General features: G+C 40.8%; 1 protein-coding gene across 1 annotated transcript in view; it reads right to left on the bottom strand.

Annotated features, from left to right (window-relative positions):
- Window positions 1-17,693, bottom strand: part of TRPC5 (transient receptor potential cation channel subfamily C member 5) — a 346,676-nt gene that overhangs the window by 62,521 nt on the left and 266,462 nt on the right. The gene's annotated exons all lie outside the window — the stretch shown is intronic.

Here is a 17,693-nt window from a genome sequence, read left to right as displayed (position 1 = left end):
TGGACATTTTGATGATGTTAATTCTTCCAATCCATGAACATGGTACATACTTCCATTTGTTTGTTCCTTAGTTTCTTTCTTCAGTGTTGTATAGTTTTCTGAGTACAGTTCTTTTACCTCCTTGGTTAGGTTTAGTCCTAGGTACTTTATTTTTCATGATACTATATCAAATGGGATATTTTTCCTGATTAATGTTTCTGATATTTCATTGTGGCTATACAAAAATGCCTTCAATTTCTGAATGTTGACTTTGTGTTCCACTGTTTTGCCAAATTGATTTATTAGGTTGAGTAGTTTTTAGGTGGAGTTTGTAGGGTTTTCTATATACACTATCATGTCATCTGAAAACAATGACAGTTTTACCTCCCCCTTTCCAATTTGGATGCCTTTTATTTCTTCTTCTTGTCTGATCACTGTGGCTAGGACTTCTAGTACTATCTTGAATAGAAGAGGTGTAAGTGGATATCCTTGTCTTGTTCCTGATCTTAGTGGGAAAGCTTTTACTTTTTGCCCATTGAATTTGATGTTTCCCATTGAGTCTTTGTAGCTTTCTTGTATATGGCCTTTATTATATTCAGGTATGCACCCTCTATTCCTACTTTGCTGAGTGTTTTTATCATAAATGGGTACTGTACCTTATCAAATGCTCTTTCCTCATCTATTGATATGATCATGTCACTTTTGTCTTTCCTTTTGTTTATGTGCTGTATTACATTTATTGATTTGTGAATATTGTACCATCCTTGCATCCCTGGGATGAATTTGTCTTGCTCATGGCATATGGTCTTCTTAATGTATTGCTGGATGCAGTTGCTAATATTTTGTTGAGGATTTTAGTGTCTATGTTCATTAGCAATATTGGCCTGTAGTTTTCCTCCTTTCTTGTGTCTTTGTGTGGTTCAGGGTTTAGGGTGATGATGGCTTCAGAAAAAGTTTGGAAGTCTTCAGTCTTGGATTTTTTTGGAATAATCTGTGAAGGATAGGGGTTAGTTCTTCCTGTCCGGTCCAGGGCTTTTATGTGCCAGCAGTGTTTTCATTCCTGCTTTGATTTTGTCAGCTCTTGTTGGTCTGCTTAGGTTTTTTTGCTTCTTCTTCATTCAGTTTTGGAAGATTATATTTTTCTAGAAATTTATCCATTTCACCCTGGTTTTCCAATTTCTCAGTATATAGTTCTTCATAGTAATTTCCTACAATCCTTTGTATTTCTGTGGTATCAGTTGTAATCTCTCCTCTTTCAGTTCTGATTTTGTTTATTTGGGTGAGGCCTCTCTCTTTTTTTTCTTGATGCTTAAAGGCTGTCAATTTTGTTTATCTTTTCAAAGAACCAGTTCCTGGATTTATTGATCCTTAGAAATGTTCTTTTAGTCTCTTTGTTATTTCATTCTGCTCTGATCTTGGTTATTTCCTTCCTTCTTACTCTAGGCTTTGTTTGTTTGTTTATTTGTTTTTGTAGATGTAGGGTTAGGTTATTTATTTGATATGTTTCTATCTTTTTTTATTTTATTGTTGTTCAAGTACAGTTGTCTGCCTTTTCCCTTTCACCTCAGCCATCCCTACATCCTTCCTCTGATTCCATCCCCCTTGGTTTTTGCCATGTGTCCTTTATAGTTGTTCTTGAAAACCCTTCCCCCTTTTCTCCCATTATCCCCTCCCATCTCCCCTCTGGTTACTGCCCATTTGCTCTTAATCTCAATGTGTCTGGTTGTATTTTGCTTTGTTCTTTGTTTTGTTGGTTAGGTTCCACTTAAAGGTGAGATCACATGGTGTTTCTATATTTTTTAGATAGGCCTGTATTGCTATGAACTTCTCCCTCAGGATAGCCTTTGCTGTGTGTCCCACGAGTTTTGGACTGTTGTGAGTGCATTTCCATTTGTTTCCAGAAACTTTTGGTTTCTTCCTTTATCTCATTATTCATCCATTCATTGTTTAATAGCATGTTATTCAGTCTACATTAATTTTAGTCTTTTTGAGTTTTTTCCTTGAGGTTGGTTTCTAGTTTCAGGCCCTTGTGATCTGAGAAAATGCCTGATATGATTTAAATTTTCTTGAATTTATTGAGTCTTGTTTGTGTCCTATCATGTGGTCTATCTTTGAAAATGTTCCATGTGCATTTGAAAAAAATGTGTATTTTGCTTTTGGGGGGATGAGAGGTTCTACATATATCAGTTAAGTCCATTTGATCTAGGACATTGTTCAATGCCACAATATCCTTTTTGATATTTTGTTTCAAAGATCTATTCATTGTTGACAGTGGGGTGTTAAAGTCCCCTAGTATATGTATGTTGCTGTCTGTATCTTTCTTGAAGTCCTTCAAGATTTTCCTTACATATATGAGTGCTTCTGTGTTGGTTGTGTATAGGTTTAGAATGTTTATGTGTTCTTGATAGATTCTTCCCTTGAGTATTATGAAGTATCCTTCTGGGTCTCTTTTTATGGCCTTTGTTTTGAAGTCCATGTTGACAGATATGAGTATTGCTACTCCAGCTTTTTTTTCCTATTTGCTTGGAACATTTTTTCCAACCCTTCACTTTCAGTTTGTGTAGGTCTTTCATTTTGAGATGGTTCTCTTAAAGGCAGCATATGTGTGAGCCATGTTTTCTTACTAATTCAGCTACCCTATGTCTTTTGATTGAAGCATTTAATCAATTTACATTTAAGGTTATTATTGATAGATACTTATTCATCGCCATTTCACTCCCTTCATACTTGTGTTCCTCTCTCTGTCTCTCTTTTTCTTTCTTTTCTTAAAGCATTCCTTTTAGGATTTCTTTCAATGCTGGTTTGGAGGTAGTATATACTTTCAGCCTTCTTTTGTCTGGGAAATTCCTTATTTTGCCTTCCATTTTAATTGATAACCTTGCTGGATAGAGTAGTCTTGGTGGCAGCCCTTTGCTTTTCATTACATGGAATATTTCTTGCCATTCCCTACTAGCTTGTAGTGTTTCCACTGAGAAGCCAGTTGCTAGCCTTATTTCAGCTCCCTTGCTCCCTTGTATGCTACTTTCTGTTTCTGCCTTGCTGCCTTTAGGGTTCTCTCTTTGTCTTAAAATTTTGACATTTTAATTATGATGTCTCTTGGACTAAGCCTCTTTGGGTTCTTCTTTTGGGGATCCTCTCTGCTTCTTGGATTTGTGTAACTCTTTCTCTCTTCAAAGTAGGGAAGTTTTCCATCATTACTTTTTTATTAAATATATTTTATTGATTATGCTATTACAGTTGTCCCATTTCCCCCTTCACTCCCCCCGCACACTGCCTCCCACCCACATTTCCCCCCTTTTGTTCATGTTCATGTGTCATAAGTTCTTTAGCTTCTACCTTTCCCATATTATTCTTGCCGTCCCCTGTCTATTTTCTCCCTACCATCTATACTACTTTTTCTCTGTACCTTTTCCCCCTCTCTCCTCCTCCCTCTCCACTGTTGCTATCCCTCCATGTGATCTTCATTTCTGTGGTTCTGTTCCTGTTCTAGTTGCTTGCTTAGCTTACTTTTGTTTTAGATGTGGTTGTTAATAATTGTGAGTTTGCTGTCTTTTTACTGTTCATGTTTTTTATCTTCTTTTTCTTAGATAAGTCCTTTTAACATTTCATATAATAAGGGCTTGGTGATGATGAGCTCCTTTAAATTGACCTTATCAGAGAAGTGCTTTATCTGGCCTTCCATTATTTTTTAAAAATATTTTATTGATTATGCTATTACAGTTGTCCCATTCCCCACTTCACTCCCCCCCACACACCCCCTCCCACCCACATTTCCCCCTTTAGTTCATGTCCATGTGTCATGAGTTCTTTAGCTTCTACTTTTCCCATACCATTCTTGCCCTCCCCGTTTATTTTCTACCTACCATCTGTGCTACTTATTCTCCCTACCTTTCCCCCTCTCTCCTCCTCCCACTACCCTGTTACTAACCCTCCATGTGATCTCCATTTCTGTGGTTTTGTTCCTGTTCTAGTTGTTTGCTTAGTTTCTTTTTGTTTTTGTTTTAGGTGTGGTTGTTAATAATTGTGAATTTTCCGTCATTTTATAATACATGTTTTTTTTAGCTTCTTTTTCTAAGATAAGTCCCTTTAACATTTCATAAAATAAGGGCTTGGTGATGATGAACTCCTTTAAGTTGACCTTCTCGGAGAAGCCCTTTATCTGCCCTTCCATTCTAAATGAAAGCTTTGCTGGATAGAGCAATCTGGGATGTAGATCCTTGCCTTTCATGACTTGGAATACTTTTTTCCAGCCCCTTCTTGCCTGTAAGGTCTCTTTTGAGAAACCAGCTGACAGTCTGATGGAAACTCCTTTGTAGGTGACTGTCCCTTTATCTCTTGCTGCTTCTAGGATTCTCTCCTTCATTTTTACCTTGGCTAATGTAATTATGATGTGCCTTGGTGTGTTTCCTCTTGGGTCTAACTTCTTTGGGACTCTCTGAGCTACCTGGACTTCCTGGAAGTCTATTTCCTTAGCCAGATTGGGGAAGTTCTCCTTTATTATTTGTTCAAATAACTTTTCCACTTGTTGTTCTTCGTCTTCTCCTTCTGGTACCCCTATAATTTGGATGTTGGAACGTTTAACGATGTCCTGGAGGTTCCTAAGCCTCTCCTCATTTTTTTTTGAATTCTTATTTCTTCATTCTTTTCTGGCTGTATGTTTCTTTCTTCCTTCTGGTCCACTCCATTGATTTGAGACCCAGTTTTCTTTCCATCACTATTGGTTCCCTGTGCATTTTTTCTTCATTTCACTTATAGTAGCCTTCATTTGTTCATCTAATTTGTGACCAAAATCAACCAACTCTGTGAGCACCCTGATCACCAGTGCTTTGAACTGTGCATCTGATAGACACTGATAGGTCTATCTCTTGGTTGCTTACAAGTAGTGGCTGCAGGGATCTGAATTCTGTTTAAGCCATCATTTTTCCCCCCTTTGGTCTGGTCGCGCCTGTTACATATGAGGGGTGGAACCTTAGGTGTACACCAGGGCGGTGCACACCAGTTGCTTGGTTGTGATGTTGTATGTGGAGGTGGGGTCCAAGAGGGAACAATGGTGCTTGCTCCATTCTCAGTCAGACCTCAGTCCCTTCCGCCTCTTCCCCTGAGCAAACTGGGCCCTTCTGGTCCGAATTCTGGTTTGTGCACGACGTGGGACTTTCCAAGGACCTTTCCTGTGAAGCTGAGAGTCTCTCCCCGTGCCTCAACTTCCACAGGGGTTTTCAATCAGTGCACTGAGGCTCTATTTCCCAGCGCTGTGATCCTAGGTTGCGCGAAGTGCCTTGTTTCACTGTCGCCACCTCTCTGGGTCTGCAGTTGCCACCCCTCAGCTGGGGTCTGCCAGCTGCCACTTGCATGCTCAGGGTCCACCCACTGTGGTCTTGCACGCCCAGAATGCCTTTCACGCCCAGTCGCAACGCTCTCACTCTCTGCTCTCTGTGTCACAGCCCGGGGCCGGCTGCCTGACTCTGCCCCTTCTACCAGTCTGGATGAATGGGTCTATTTTAACTTCTTGGTTGACCGACTTCCATTCAGATCAATTTCCTGTAGGTTCTGGTTGTTATTCTGTTTCTAAATTGTTGTTGTCCCTATCTTGGTTGTGCGAGGAGGCACGGTGCGTCCACCTATGCCTCCATCTTGGCCGGAAGTCGTGGCCTTCCGTTCTAAATGAAAGCTTTGCTGGATAGAGCAATCTGGGATGTAGGTCTTTGACTTTCAGGACTTGGAATACTTCTTTCCAACCCCTTCTTGCCTGTAAGGTCTCTTTTGAGAAATCAGCTGACAGTCTGATGGGAACTCCTTTGTAGGTGACTGTCCCCTTATCTCTTGCTGCTTCTAGGATTCTCTCCTTCATTTCAATCTTGGCTAATGTAATTATGATGTGCCTTGGTGTGTTTCCTCTTGGGTCTAACTTCTTTGGGACTCTCTGAGCTTCCTGGACTTCCTGGAAGTCTATTTCCTTAGCCAGATTGGGGAAGTTCTCCTTTATTATTTGTTCAAATAACTTTTCCACTTGTTGTTCTTCGTCTTCTCCTTCTGGTACCCCTATAATTTGGATGTTGGAACGTTTAACGATGTCCTGGAGGTTCCTAAGCCTCTTCTCATTATTTTGAATTCTTATTTCTTCATTCTTTTCTGGCTGTATGTTTTTTTCTTCCTTCTGGTCCACTCCATTGATTTGAGACCCAGTTTTCTTTCCATCACTATTGGTTCCCTGTGCATTTTTCTTCATTTCACTTATAGTAGCCTTCATTTGTTCATCTAATTTGTGACCAAAATCAACCAACTCTGTGAGCATCCTGATCACCAGTGCTTTGAACTGTGCATCTGATAGGTTGGCTATCTCTTGGTCACTTAAAAGTGTTGGCACTGGAGCTTTGGTTTGTTCTTCTGTTTGAGCGTTTTTTTGTTTGTTTGTTTTTTGTTTTTTGTTTTTTTGGTCTGGTCATGCCTGTTATGTATGAGGGGCAGAGCCTTAGGTGTTCACCAGGGCGGGTCAACCCAGTCGCTGGGTTGCGACGCTTTATGTGGGAGCAGGGTCAGAGAGGGAACAATGGCACTTGTCCTGCTCTCTGTCACATTTCAGTCCCCTCTGCTGCTTCCCAGAAGCAAATTGGGCCCTTCTGGTGCTGTTCCTGGGTGGGTGGGCTTGTGTACATTCTAGGACCCTGTGGGTCTCTCCAACGAACTCTCCTGTGAGGATGGGGGTCTCTTCCGGCACCTCAACCTCCACAAGTGTTTTCAATCAGTGCTTTAGGCTTTATTTCCTGGCGCTGCAGCCCTGGGTTGCATGGTCTGTCTCGTTGCCCGTTTTCACCTGGTTTATCTGCCCACTAATGTGGGACTGCGGACAGCCAGCAGCCTTGTGTACCTCAGTGGGTCTGCTCGTTGCCTCCCCGAGCCCAGCCAGTTGCCTTGTGTGCCTCACTGGGTCTGCTCGTTGTCTCCTCACACCCATCCCCCAGGGTCTGCCACTGCGGTCTGCTAGCCGCCGCCTGCGCCCTGTGTACCTGGTCCTGCCAGCCACTGCTTTTTCCTGCCGTGACCCCTCTCTGCTGGCCGCCGACTCCACCCCTCTCACCGGTCTGGATGAATGGTTGTTGGGACTTCTGTCCAGTTCAATTTTCTGTCTGTTCTGTTTTTTTTTGTTTGTTTGTTTCTAAATTGTTGTTGTCCTTAATTTTGGTTGTGTGAGGAAGGAGTGTGTCCACCTAGGCCTCCATCTTGGCCGGAAGTCCCATCATTAGTTTTTCAAACAGGTTTTCTATTCCTTCCTCCTCTTCTTCTGCTATCTCTATTATACTGATATTATTATGTTTCATTTTGTGCTGAAGTTCTCTTAAGCCATCTTTGTTCTTTTTGAGTTTTTTTCCTTTTCTTGCTCTTTCTTGGAGTTTTTTTCTACCTTGTCTACCAGCTCACTGATTCGATCTTCTGCTTCATCTAGCTTGATTTTGATTCCTTCTACTATGTACTTCAATTCAGAAATTTATTCTTCATTTGCTCTTGGCTGTTACTGATCATTTCCTTTTCCATTTTCATGTTGATATAGTTTGCAGTAAGTTCCTCATAGTTTCCCTGTAGTTTTTGGTACTTCTCAATGATCTCATTGAACTTCTTTATAACCATTGCTTTGAACTCAATATCTGATAGTTGACTTGCCTCTACTTCATTTAGGATTCTTTCTGAGACCTCCTTTTCTTTCATTTGCGGATTGTTTCTTTATCTTCCCATTGTTTGTGAGACTGTTCTTATTAGCCTCTGCTTCTTAAATTGATGTCTTCAGACTACATGAGTTTGTGATATAAACCTTTATGGTAGGAGACCTCTGAGACTCAGTGGTGCAGACTCCTTGAGCTCCTGAACTTGATGCTGTTGGGATGCAGTTTATTTTGGCTCTCTGGATATAACTGTGCTTTGATTGTTGTTGGGTCATTCTTTGGTGGGTTCCTCTCTCTGGCTGTTTTTTTTCTGAGCATCACTCCACCTTCCATGTCTTGTATGCTGTTGTGCAAGTGCTGCCAGAACAAAGCCACAAACCCATGGAACAAACCCACATCCACAAAAATATCTCCCTCCACCCTACAATCCTAGTATCAACAGGAAAGGAACCAGTATTAATAAGGGTGTAAAGAGGTTAAGACTATTATAATAAAGGTGAGAAATAAAGTATAGTATAAATTCTAGTGACTTAATATGTACAGTCTTGCTAGACAAGAAATGAATGTTATAAAGCTATGCAGGAAAGAAAATGTTGCTAATCATGAAGAAGACCACAGTGGATTTTGTCTTGGTAGCCTCTAGTATTTACCACTGTTTTTTCTTTCTGGATCTCCATCTGGTGATATCAGATATTGACCCCGTCTGACCTTAGGCAGCCTGCTGGGAGACTTCAGGGAACTACAGTTTGTTGCTATCTCCTTCAGTTGTTAATCTAATGACTCTGCACTCAGCAGTCAGGTTTAAGCACCATAGGGTGTGGCAGGATCCCTTCTGGGGTCAGGGCTATTTTTTCCCCTTAGGCTGCCACTGCTCAGAGGGGAGTGGTCTGCCTGAGCAGGATGGCTGCTACCATAGGGAGGATGACTCAATAGCAGGATCCCAGCATGTAATCTCTCAGCTTTCTCCCAAAGCTTCCATCCCCAGTCTCTCTTTAGGTGTCGCTAGCCCACTCTGCCCCTACCTTTGCCAGAGCCCTTGGTAAGTGGTAGCAAACAAATAATTGTGTGTTGGTCCTTTCAACAGTTCTTTGGGTCTCTTGCCATCAGTCTCTAGCAGAGAGCAATGCTGCTGCTTTTCACTGCTGGTTGTTACCTGTGTACTTTTGGGGGCTCTGGTGCTTTAGGCTGGGGATCCCAGCTTATGGTTTGGACCTCATTCGTCTCAGGGGTATACAACCAGCTGCTTAATTATCCCTCTGGTGCTGCCACCCATGGGCACCCAGCTAGCCCTCACAAGTCTCACCACACTCCTTACTAGTCAGTCAGTGGTGAAGCTGAGTCTTCTGGCTGTCTGAGGTTATAAGGCTTCTCTCTCTACTATTGTTCAGTTGTTTGTTCTGGGTGATTTCTTTATAGTTTAGTTGTAATTCCAGATTGGTCCTGGGAAGGGGTTAGTGTGGCTTCCATTCACTCTTCCACCATCTTGCCTCCTCAATAAAGTTTTATTGAAATGCAGACACTCTCTTTTGGTTACATATTTTCTGTGGCTGTTTTTGCACTGCAGTGGCAGAGTTGAGTAATTACAACAGAAAGCATATGGGCCACAATGCCTAAAATATTTATCTGAGCTTTACAGAAAAAGTTTGCTTATCCCTCTCTCCACAAGTTCTAAGCACCATATCACAGTCTCTAATATGTGTACTTTGTTGTTACAGCTAAGGTGAAACTTTGGCTTTGCTATTTATTAACAGTGTGCCCTTGGACAAGTCATTTTACTTCCATTGTGCCTCAGTTTCCCCATCTGTAAAATGTGAACAATACTATTATCTATTTCTTAGCCTTATTGTGAGCATTAAATAAAATATTATGTATGAAAAGTCCTTAGCACAGTGTTTAGTTGTCTGGTATGTAGTATACTCTTAAGATTGATAGTTAAATTATTTGCAATGGTAATGACAACACATAGAATATAGCTCTGTGTCTGGCATATAGTGAATTTTCACTTAAATACCAAATATTTGCATTTATCTTATTCTTGCTAACTTCTCTAGGACCTTCTAGTACTAAAGAAAAGACAAGTTTAGTGCTGAAGGAAGAGGTGTGGGGATCAGCAGGACAGGACAGTGAACATAATGGTTCTAGTCAAGGAAGTGGTTAACAGCAGATAATTTACCGTGGAACAAGCTACTTAATGCTTTAAGCCTAAACCATATTATCAGACCAAAGTGAGATGTATGAGTGAGAGAGCAAGAATAAGCACACCCAATTCTGTGAGGGTTTTTTTTTTTTTTGTATCTTCAAATTCCTTCTCCCTATAGAAGAAATTCCTTGAATAAACTGTGATTCCATTCTTTGAAAATATTATAGTTTTCTTAAGGATTCCTGTGTGTGTAACCTCCCCGTTCTCCATGTTCCTATAGCAACTATAGAAAAAATTACTATGTAGTATACTTTGTTCTCAGTTGTGCTTGCTTGGTCTCACTGATTAGAGCCCAAACAACTGTAGAGCAGAAACCATGGCCTTTATTTCCCAGGTTGAGTGGGAAGGAGAGATGTTGCTGCTATTAAACAATAAATGTGTGTGTGTGTGTGTGTGTGTGTGTGTGTGTGTGTGTGTGTGTTTATATGTGTGCGTTCCTGATTGGGGAGGCCCCAGATAGAGAAGGGAAAACAAATTTCAGGAGCAAAGTTTTGGGAGATAAATGAAATATTTCATTGTCCTCTTAAGTGACAGAAAAACCAACATGTCAAAAAAGGCAGGACCCCCACAGTGGGAAACCTGCTGGGTGGCTACATCTCTTAATTACTCAGATGGAAGAGGAAGTTACTTACAATGGAAATTCCTACTTTTAGGGAGGTAAACCATTGGGTTACAGCACTGGTATTTCTGATAGCCATCTTTTCCTAAAGTCTCTGTGAAGGTTAGCCCTTCACTCCCAAGGTGAGTTCCTTCATTAACAATTCACAATTTTCAAGTGTCTGAGAACAGACAGAAGATAAATATATTTTGCTGGGGGAAGAAGGGATGAGCTTGCTCTCCCTTAGGAAGAGCACTTTCCTTCTTTGTCTGGCAGTTTTCATTTCTCATAATCTATGTTTTGAGTCCCTGTCCCCATTATTCAAATGGAATACATATTTGCTGTCATTGATATAGACATTATTCAAGCAAAATCTTTTCTTTTTTTTCTTGCCAGTTTGCAGTCGAACGCCTATGGCTCTTGCAACAGGAGTGATTTGGGAGTAGAACCACGGATAAGAACTAACAAAGGAAGCATGTGAATTCTCCCTCAAGCTATCTTAGTTTCTGCATAATGTAACTTCCAGTTGATTCTGTTTCAGAGGAATGTCAAGGTCATAACTGGTTTGTTCTACCCAGAGTGCCCTAGCAGTACTTCATTGCCTTAACTGTGACTGTCATATACCTCTCGGAAGAAATGAGAAGATATAATAAGTGACAGACTCAGATTTTCTGGCTTTTCACAGGTATGGTGATTGTTTTTGTTTTATTTTGCTTTTCCATTTCACTTATGGCTCACATTATTGCTCATGCATTTTAGTCAGCCATAGCAATATTTCTTAGTTATCACATTGTATAGTCACCGTGCTCGAATACCTGGGAGCCTTGGTTTAACACTGTTCTTAGGGTTCAGTCTACAAGTCTTCCATACTGATGACTTCCATGAGATGACTACCTATATATGATCAGGTGTGTTTTCAGAATGATTGATCTTGATCATGGAAGATTGATCAGCAAAGGGGATGGGAGTGGGGTTATGGTAGACTAGAGGCAGGGGGACTGATTAGGAGTGTATTATACGTTTCCAGGTGAGAAGTAATAAGGGCCTGAATTAGAGCACTGGGGGTTGAAAGCACATGAGGATAATGGAACTATTTTGGAGAGAGAATTGACAATATTTGGCAATCAATTGCATGAAGGGGTGTAATGTAAAGAGGAGTTGAGGTTCTCTTTACTATTAAATGGTATAGGGGAATCAGGAGATAAAAAGGAGGACTGGGTTCATTTTAGGTATGGTGACTTACTGTTCCAGTTTGTTTGCCATCAAGGGGATTCCAAAGACAATGAATTTTCAGTGCTAAAACTGGGAAATTCCCAGGCAAACTATTGGTTGGCCATTCTAATTTTAGGATATGTTGGATTTGAGGTGTCTTCAGACAGTCTCCAGCAGGTGGTTGGGCAGGTATGAGTGGTGTGTAGAAAAGATATCAGAGGCAGAGGTACAGTTTGGGGGGTTCCATATATAGAGATAGTAGGTAAAACCACATGAATGGTTGTGATAACTAAGAGAGAATACATAGCAGGAAATTGTAACTACTTAAAAACCCTTGTAGAATTATGTATACTAGTGGAATTAAATGAATGAATAAAATAATTAATAAAGAGAAAAAGGTGAGTGAGAAAAAGGCCTCAGACTAGACCCTGAGGCACATTTGTATAGGATAGCTGTGGAAAGAAACCTGACGCTGAGCCCCAAGAAATCTAAAAAGAACCAGGATAGATGATGATGTCATAAAAGCCAAGGAGAAAGAGAATTTCAAAAAGGTGGAGTTGAGGAAGATTAATACCGAGGAGAGGTGATTGGCCCTGGTGATTAATGTCACTGTTTACCTACATAAGAATATTTTCTTTTTTAAAGTATATTTTATTGATTTTTCTATTACAGTTTTTCTAATTTTTCCCCTTTTATCCTCTCCACCTAGTACCCCCCTGCCCTCCAGCATACCTTACTCCTTAGTTCATGTCCATGGGTCATGCATATAAGTTCTTTGGCTTCTCCATTTCCTCAACTATTCTAAATCACCCTCTGTCTATTTTGTGCTTACCAATTATGCCTCTTATTCCCTGTACCTTTCCCCCATTTTATCCTTCCTCCTCCCCACTAATAACTCTCCATTTCTGTGATACTGTTCCTGTTCTAGTTGTTTGCTTTGTTTGTTTGTTTGTTTGTTTTTAGATTCAGTTGTTGACAGTTGTGAGTTTCTTGTCATCTTCTGTGGAATCCTAAAATCATATTATAAGATGCTGATTAAATAAGGAACAAGAAGAAGGAAGAAGGGAAATATGAGCAGTGAGCATAGATTCATCTTTTTCTCAACAATGAGGAGATGAGAAAATGTAGTTTTCTCCTTCAGATACCAGCTCAATAGCCATCTCTTCTTAAGTTTTTCTGAATGATTGTCATGGCTGCTATTTCACTTCTGAAAGTTCTGTAGCACCCAGAGGGTATACTATACTATGTAGAAAAAAAAACCCCTATGTGTTACACTTTATTTTCTGGTAGCTTCTGTGTGCTTGGTTGGTATCCATCCCTATTGGACTCTAAGGTTCTTTATGGAAGAGACCATAGCTTATATCTTTCACTGTGCCCACAAAATAGATCTTCAATTATATTTTATAGTTGTTAAGATGGGAAGGATCAAAGTATTCTCTAGGTCAGATTTTTACAACCTTGAAAGTTTGACCTTTTGGGCTGGAAAAAGTCTTTGTTCTGGGAGACTGTCCTGTGCATTATAGGATGTTTAGTAGTATTCCTGGCCTCTACTTACTAATTGGCACCTCTACTTACTCAGTGGCACCTCCCTCTCCACCTCCCACAATGATGACAACTAAAATGGTTTCCAGACATCAGCAAATGTCTCCTGCTAGGGAATGATCAAATGAGTCGAAACCTACTGCTCTTAGTGAGCTGGACTGGCTTGTTTATCCATCGTTCTTCAGCACATCTCCCACTGTAGAACATTGGTGTTCAGTTCATGGGCTCCAGAAGGATGTGTATAACCTCTCTTGGTTACTTAAGTTCTGAGATCCTTAAACCCATTCCTTTCTCTGCCTCTCACTGGAGTGAGTAAAAGTCTCATTACTTGAACTTAAACACAAAGTACTAAAATGATGCCAACACATTTCCCTTATGAACCTGAATATCAAAGCAAAGCCTGGGAGACTTTGTAGTGTTTCTGAAACTGTAAAGAAACAGTTGTTACTTTGTTCACAAACTGCAACTAGTAGTTAATAATGCATTTCCTTTTCAAGTTATCTTTCAAATATTATAATGTAACTGTAGGCCTGTAGTCTCTTCACAGATTGACCAGAGGTTTGGGAAATTAAAGGTACAGAAGGTTTTGGTGCCCAGGCAGAGTAGAGAACCCAGGAGTCCTTGGTTCTCATTTTTCAGGTTAAACCTAGAGTGTGTTCTTGACACTTTCATATAGGATCCCAATGGGATCTGTGGTTCCAGGAAGACATTTGTTTTTTTTAAAATATATTTTATTGATTATGCTGTTACAGTTGTCCCATTTTCCCCCTTCATTCCCCTCCACCCTGCACACCCTCTCCCACCCACATTCCCTCCCTTTAGTTCATGTCCATGTGTCATGAGTTCTTTAGCTTCTACATTTCCCATACTATTCTTACCCTCCCCTGTCTAATTTCTACCTACCATCTATGCTACTTATTCTCCCTACCTTTCCCCCTCTCTCCTCCTCCCACTACCCTGTTGCTAACCCTCCATGTGTTCTCCATTTCTGTGGGTCTGTTCCTGTTCTAGTTGTTTGCTAAGTTTCTTTTTGTTTTTGTTTTAGGTGTGGTTGTTAGTAATTGTGAGTTTGCTGTCATTTTATTATACATTTTTTATCTTCTTTTTCTTAGATAAGTCCCTTTAACATTTCATAAAATAAGGGCTTGGTGATGATGAACTCCTTTAACTTGACCTTATCTGAGAAGCACTTTATCTGCCCTTCCATTCTAAATGAAAGCTTTGCTGGATAGAGCAATCTGGGATGTAGGTCCTTGCCTTTCATGACTTGGAATACTTCTTTCCAGCCCCTTCTTGCCTGTAAGGTCTCTTTGGAGAAATCAGCTGACAGTCTGATGGGAACTCCTTTGTAGGTGACTGTCCCCTTATCTCTTGCTACTTCTAGGATTCTCTCCTTCATTTTTACCTTGGCTAATGTAATTATGATGTGCCTTGGTGTGTTTCTTCTTGGGTCCAACTTCTTTGGGACCCTCTGAGCTTCCTGGACTTCCTGGAAGTCTATTTCCTTAGCCAAATTGGGGAAGTTCTCCTTTATTATTTGTTCAAATAACTTTTCCACTTGTTGTTCTTCGTCTTTCCCTTCTGGTACCCCTATAATTTGGATGTTGGAACGTTTAACGATGTCCTGGAGGTTCCTAAGCCTCTCCTCATTTTTTTGAATTCTTATTTCTCCATTATTTTCTTTTTGGTTGTTTCTTTCTTCCTTCTGATCCACTCTATTGTTTTGAGTTTCAGTTTTCTTTCCATCACTATTGGTTCCCTGTGCATTTTTCCTCATTTCTCTTATTGTAGCCTGAATTTGTTCATCTAATTTGCGACCAAAATCAACCAATTTTGTGAGCATCCTGATCACCAGTGCTTTGAACTGTGCATCTGATAAGCTGGCTCTCAGTTGCTTACAAGTACTGGTTGTGGAGCTTTCAATTCTGTTTGAGCCACCTTTTTTTTCCTTTGGCTCGGTTGCACCTGTTATGTATGAGGGGTGGAGCCTTAGTTGTTCACCAGGGCGGGGCACCCCAGTTGCTGGGTTGTGACATTGCATGTGAGGGCGGGGTCCGAAAGGGAACAATGGTGCTTGCTCCGCTCTCCATTCGACCTCAGTCCCTTCTGCCACTTCCGCAAGCAAACTGGGCCCTTCTGGTGCCAATTCCCATATCGGTGGGCTTGTGCACCCTGTGGGACTTTCCAAGGACCTTTCCTGTGAGGCTGGGAGTCTTTCCCTGTGCCTCAACCCCCACAGGTGTTTTCAATCAGTGCCCTGAGGTTCCATTTCCCAGTGCTGTGATCCTGGGTTGCGAGAAGTGCCTTGCTTCACTATCGCCACCTCTCTGGGTCTGCAGTTGCCACCCCTCAGCTGGGGTCTGCCAGCTGCCACTTGCATGCTCAGGGTCCACCCACTGTGGTCTTGCATGCCCAGGATGCCTTTCACGCCCAGTCCCAATGCTCTCACCCTTTGCTCTCTGTGTCGCAGCCCGCGCCAGGCTGCCTGACTCCGCCCCTCCTACCAATCTGGATGAATGGGTCTATGTTAACTTCTTGGTTGTCCGACTTCCATTCAGATCAATTTCCTGTAGGTTCTGGTTGTTATTCTGTTTCTAAATTGTTGTCCCTATCTTGGTTGTGTGAGGAGGCACCGAGTGTCTACCTATGCCTCCATCTTGGCCGGAAGTCCCGACATTTCTTTATTATGGTCACAAGGAATCAATGGATGTAGATTGAGCTGGACAGGGGTGAAGATAAGGAAAAACTATTATATCTTGTCCTGTTCTATCACTATTTTCCAGGCTTATGAGGTTCCATGGTATTGTCCTATGAATCATCCCACTCCTCTTTGGGAAAGTCCGATATACTAGTCAGTATATTTTTGACGAGTACCTTCTAAATACTCTTAAGACACCAAAAATTGATGTGAATAAAAGCAGTGAGGTTGTATAAGGCATAGCCCATGCTTCCTGGTTCTTAATGGAGCATGTCAATTTATTGAACTAATGTACTGTAATACATTAATCCATGTGTTCTTAGATTTTGGCCCTACAGTAAATCTGTGGGTTATGTATTATTTGTTTTCAGTCTCTTTTTACAGAAAAGGAAATGTGAGGCTCAGCGAGGCTAAATAATGTGCCAAGGTCATATAGCTACAAGGTGACAGAGTTGTGATTCAATCTCTGATCTCTCTATATAATTCCAAAGTCTGTGCTTCTACCTACCATGCTAATATGATACATTTGTCTAGTCTACTTTTCTATACTTTTTTTCAAATGGGTAAACTATTCCATTTTATTGAAGAACTGAGGATCAGAAAGTAAAAATGACTTGTCCAGGATGATGTTGTGACAGTGGTGGTGATGGTATGGGGAGAGGCAAAAGGAAACACTAGAAAACATTTTCTTTTGTATACTGTGTACACTTTTTCTACTTACCCCATTCTTTCTAGTTCAAAAGATAGCACACCTCTTCCCTAGCTGGTGTTGCTTAGTGAATTGAACTTCAGCTTGTAAACTGAAAGGTTGCTGGTTCGATTCCCAGTCAGAGCACATTCCTGTGTTATGGGCCAGGTCCCCATTCAGGGGCATGAGAGAGGTAACTGGTCAATGTCTCTCTCTCTCTTTCTCCATCCTTTCCAATCTCTCTAAAAATAAATAAGTAAAATCTTAAAAAAGGTAACACACCTCTCATTCTTGGAAATAGAGAACTAGATAAGGTAGTCTGTCATCAATTGTGTGATACTGAATTTCTGAACTCTATGTCAAATGATGGAACCATTTTTGTTCCCAGTTGATGCTGGAGGTCATTAGCTATATTTAGCTTGCCAGCAGACTTTGAGTGAAGAGTACATTTTGTCCCTGTAGGATCTTCAGGGGAATTGAGGAAACTGAAGAATATACTACATACTTGGACCAAGGAACTGAGCTAGAGAATCTAGGTGCCATAAACACAGAGGTTTGCCAGAGCATTACTAAGTTGCTTCTGAGTCACACTGAGGAGGGGGATGGAGGAGAGATTGCAGGACAAATTAGCGTCTTCCAAGATTTAACTGAGTGATGGTTGGAAGTGCTAAATAACGTTGGAAATTCCTTGAGCTTAAAGCAGTTTGGTTTCCTATTGTCAGCTGGAATCTCCTGATATGCTCCTGTGAAATAAACTCCCTCCTGTGATTGGATCAAGGTGAATAAATCAGAGGGGTGGATCTAATCTCTTGCTTCCGAGAGACTAAGTTTTATTTTTTGCTTGATGTAGACAGTGCATATATTTACAATAATTAGCCATTTTGTTGGCAAGATGTAGGTGATTAAGTATTATCACTCCTTATAACCCCAGGGATTACTGTAAATCTTCAGATAATTTTGTTGCACCAGTCACAAATCTTCTCATTACTTTCACTCCCTCTCAATAAATTACTACAAAAGAACCCTCTTGAAAATAGCCTGTATTTGTTTCTCTGTTATCTCACTAAATTTGTCATAACTCAGAAGTTTTATACAATTGTAGCCATCTCTTTAGGCCATAT

Source organism: Phyllostomus hastatus, unplaced genomic scaffold (assembly GCF_019186645.2).
Source record: "Phyllostomus hastatus isolate PE091 unplaced genomic scaffold, TTU_PhHast_1.1 phas_scaffold_28, whole genome shotgun sequence".
Taxonomy (NCBI): Eukaryota; Metazoa; Chordata; class Mammalia; order Chiroptera; family Phyllostomidae; genus Phyllostomus; species Phyllostomus hastatus.
This window is presented reverse-complemented; position numbering and strand designations above follow the sequence as displayed.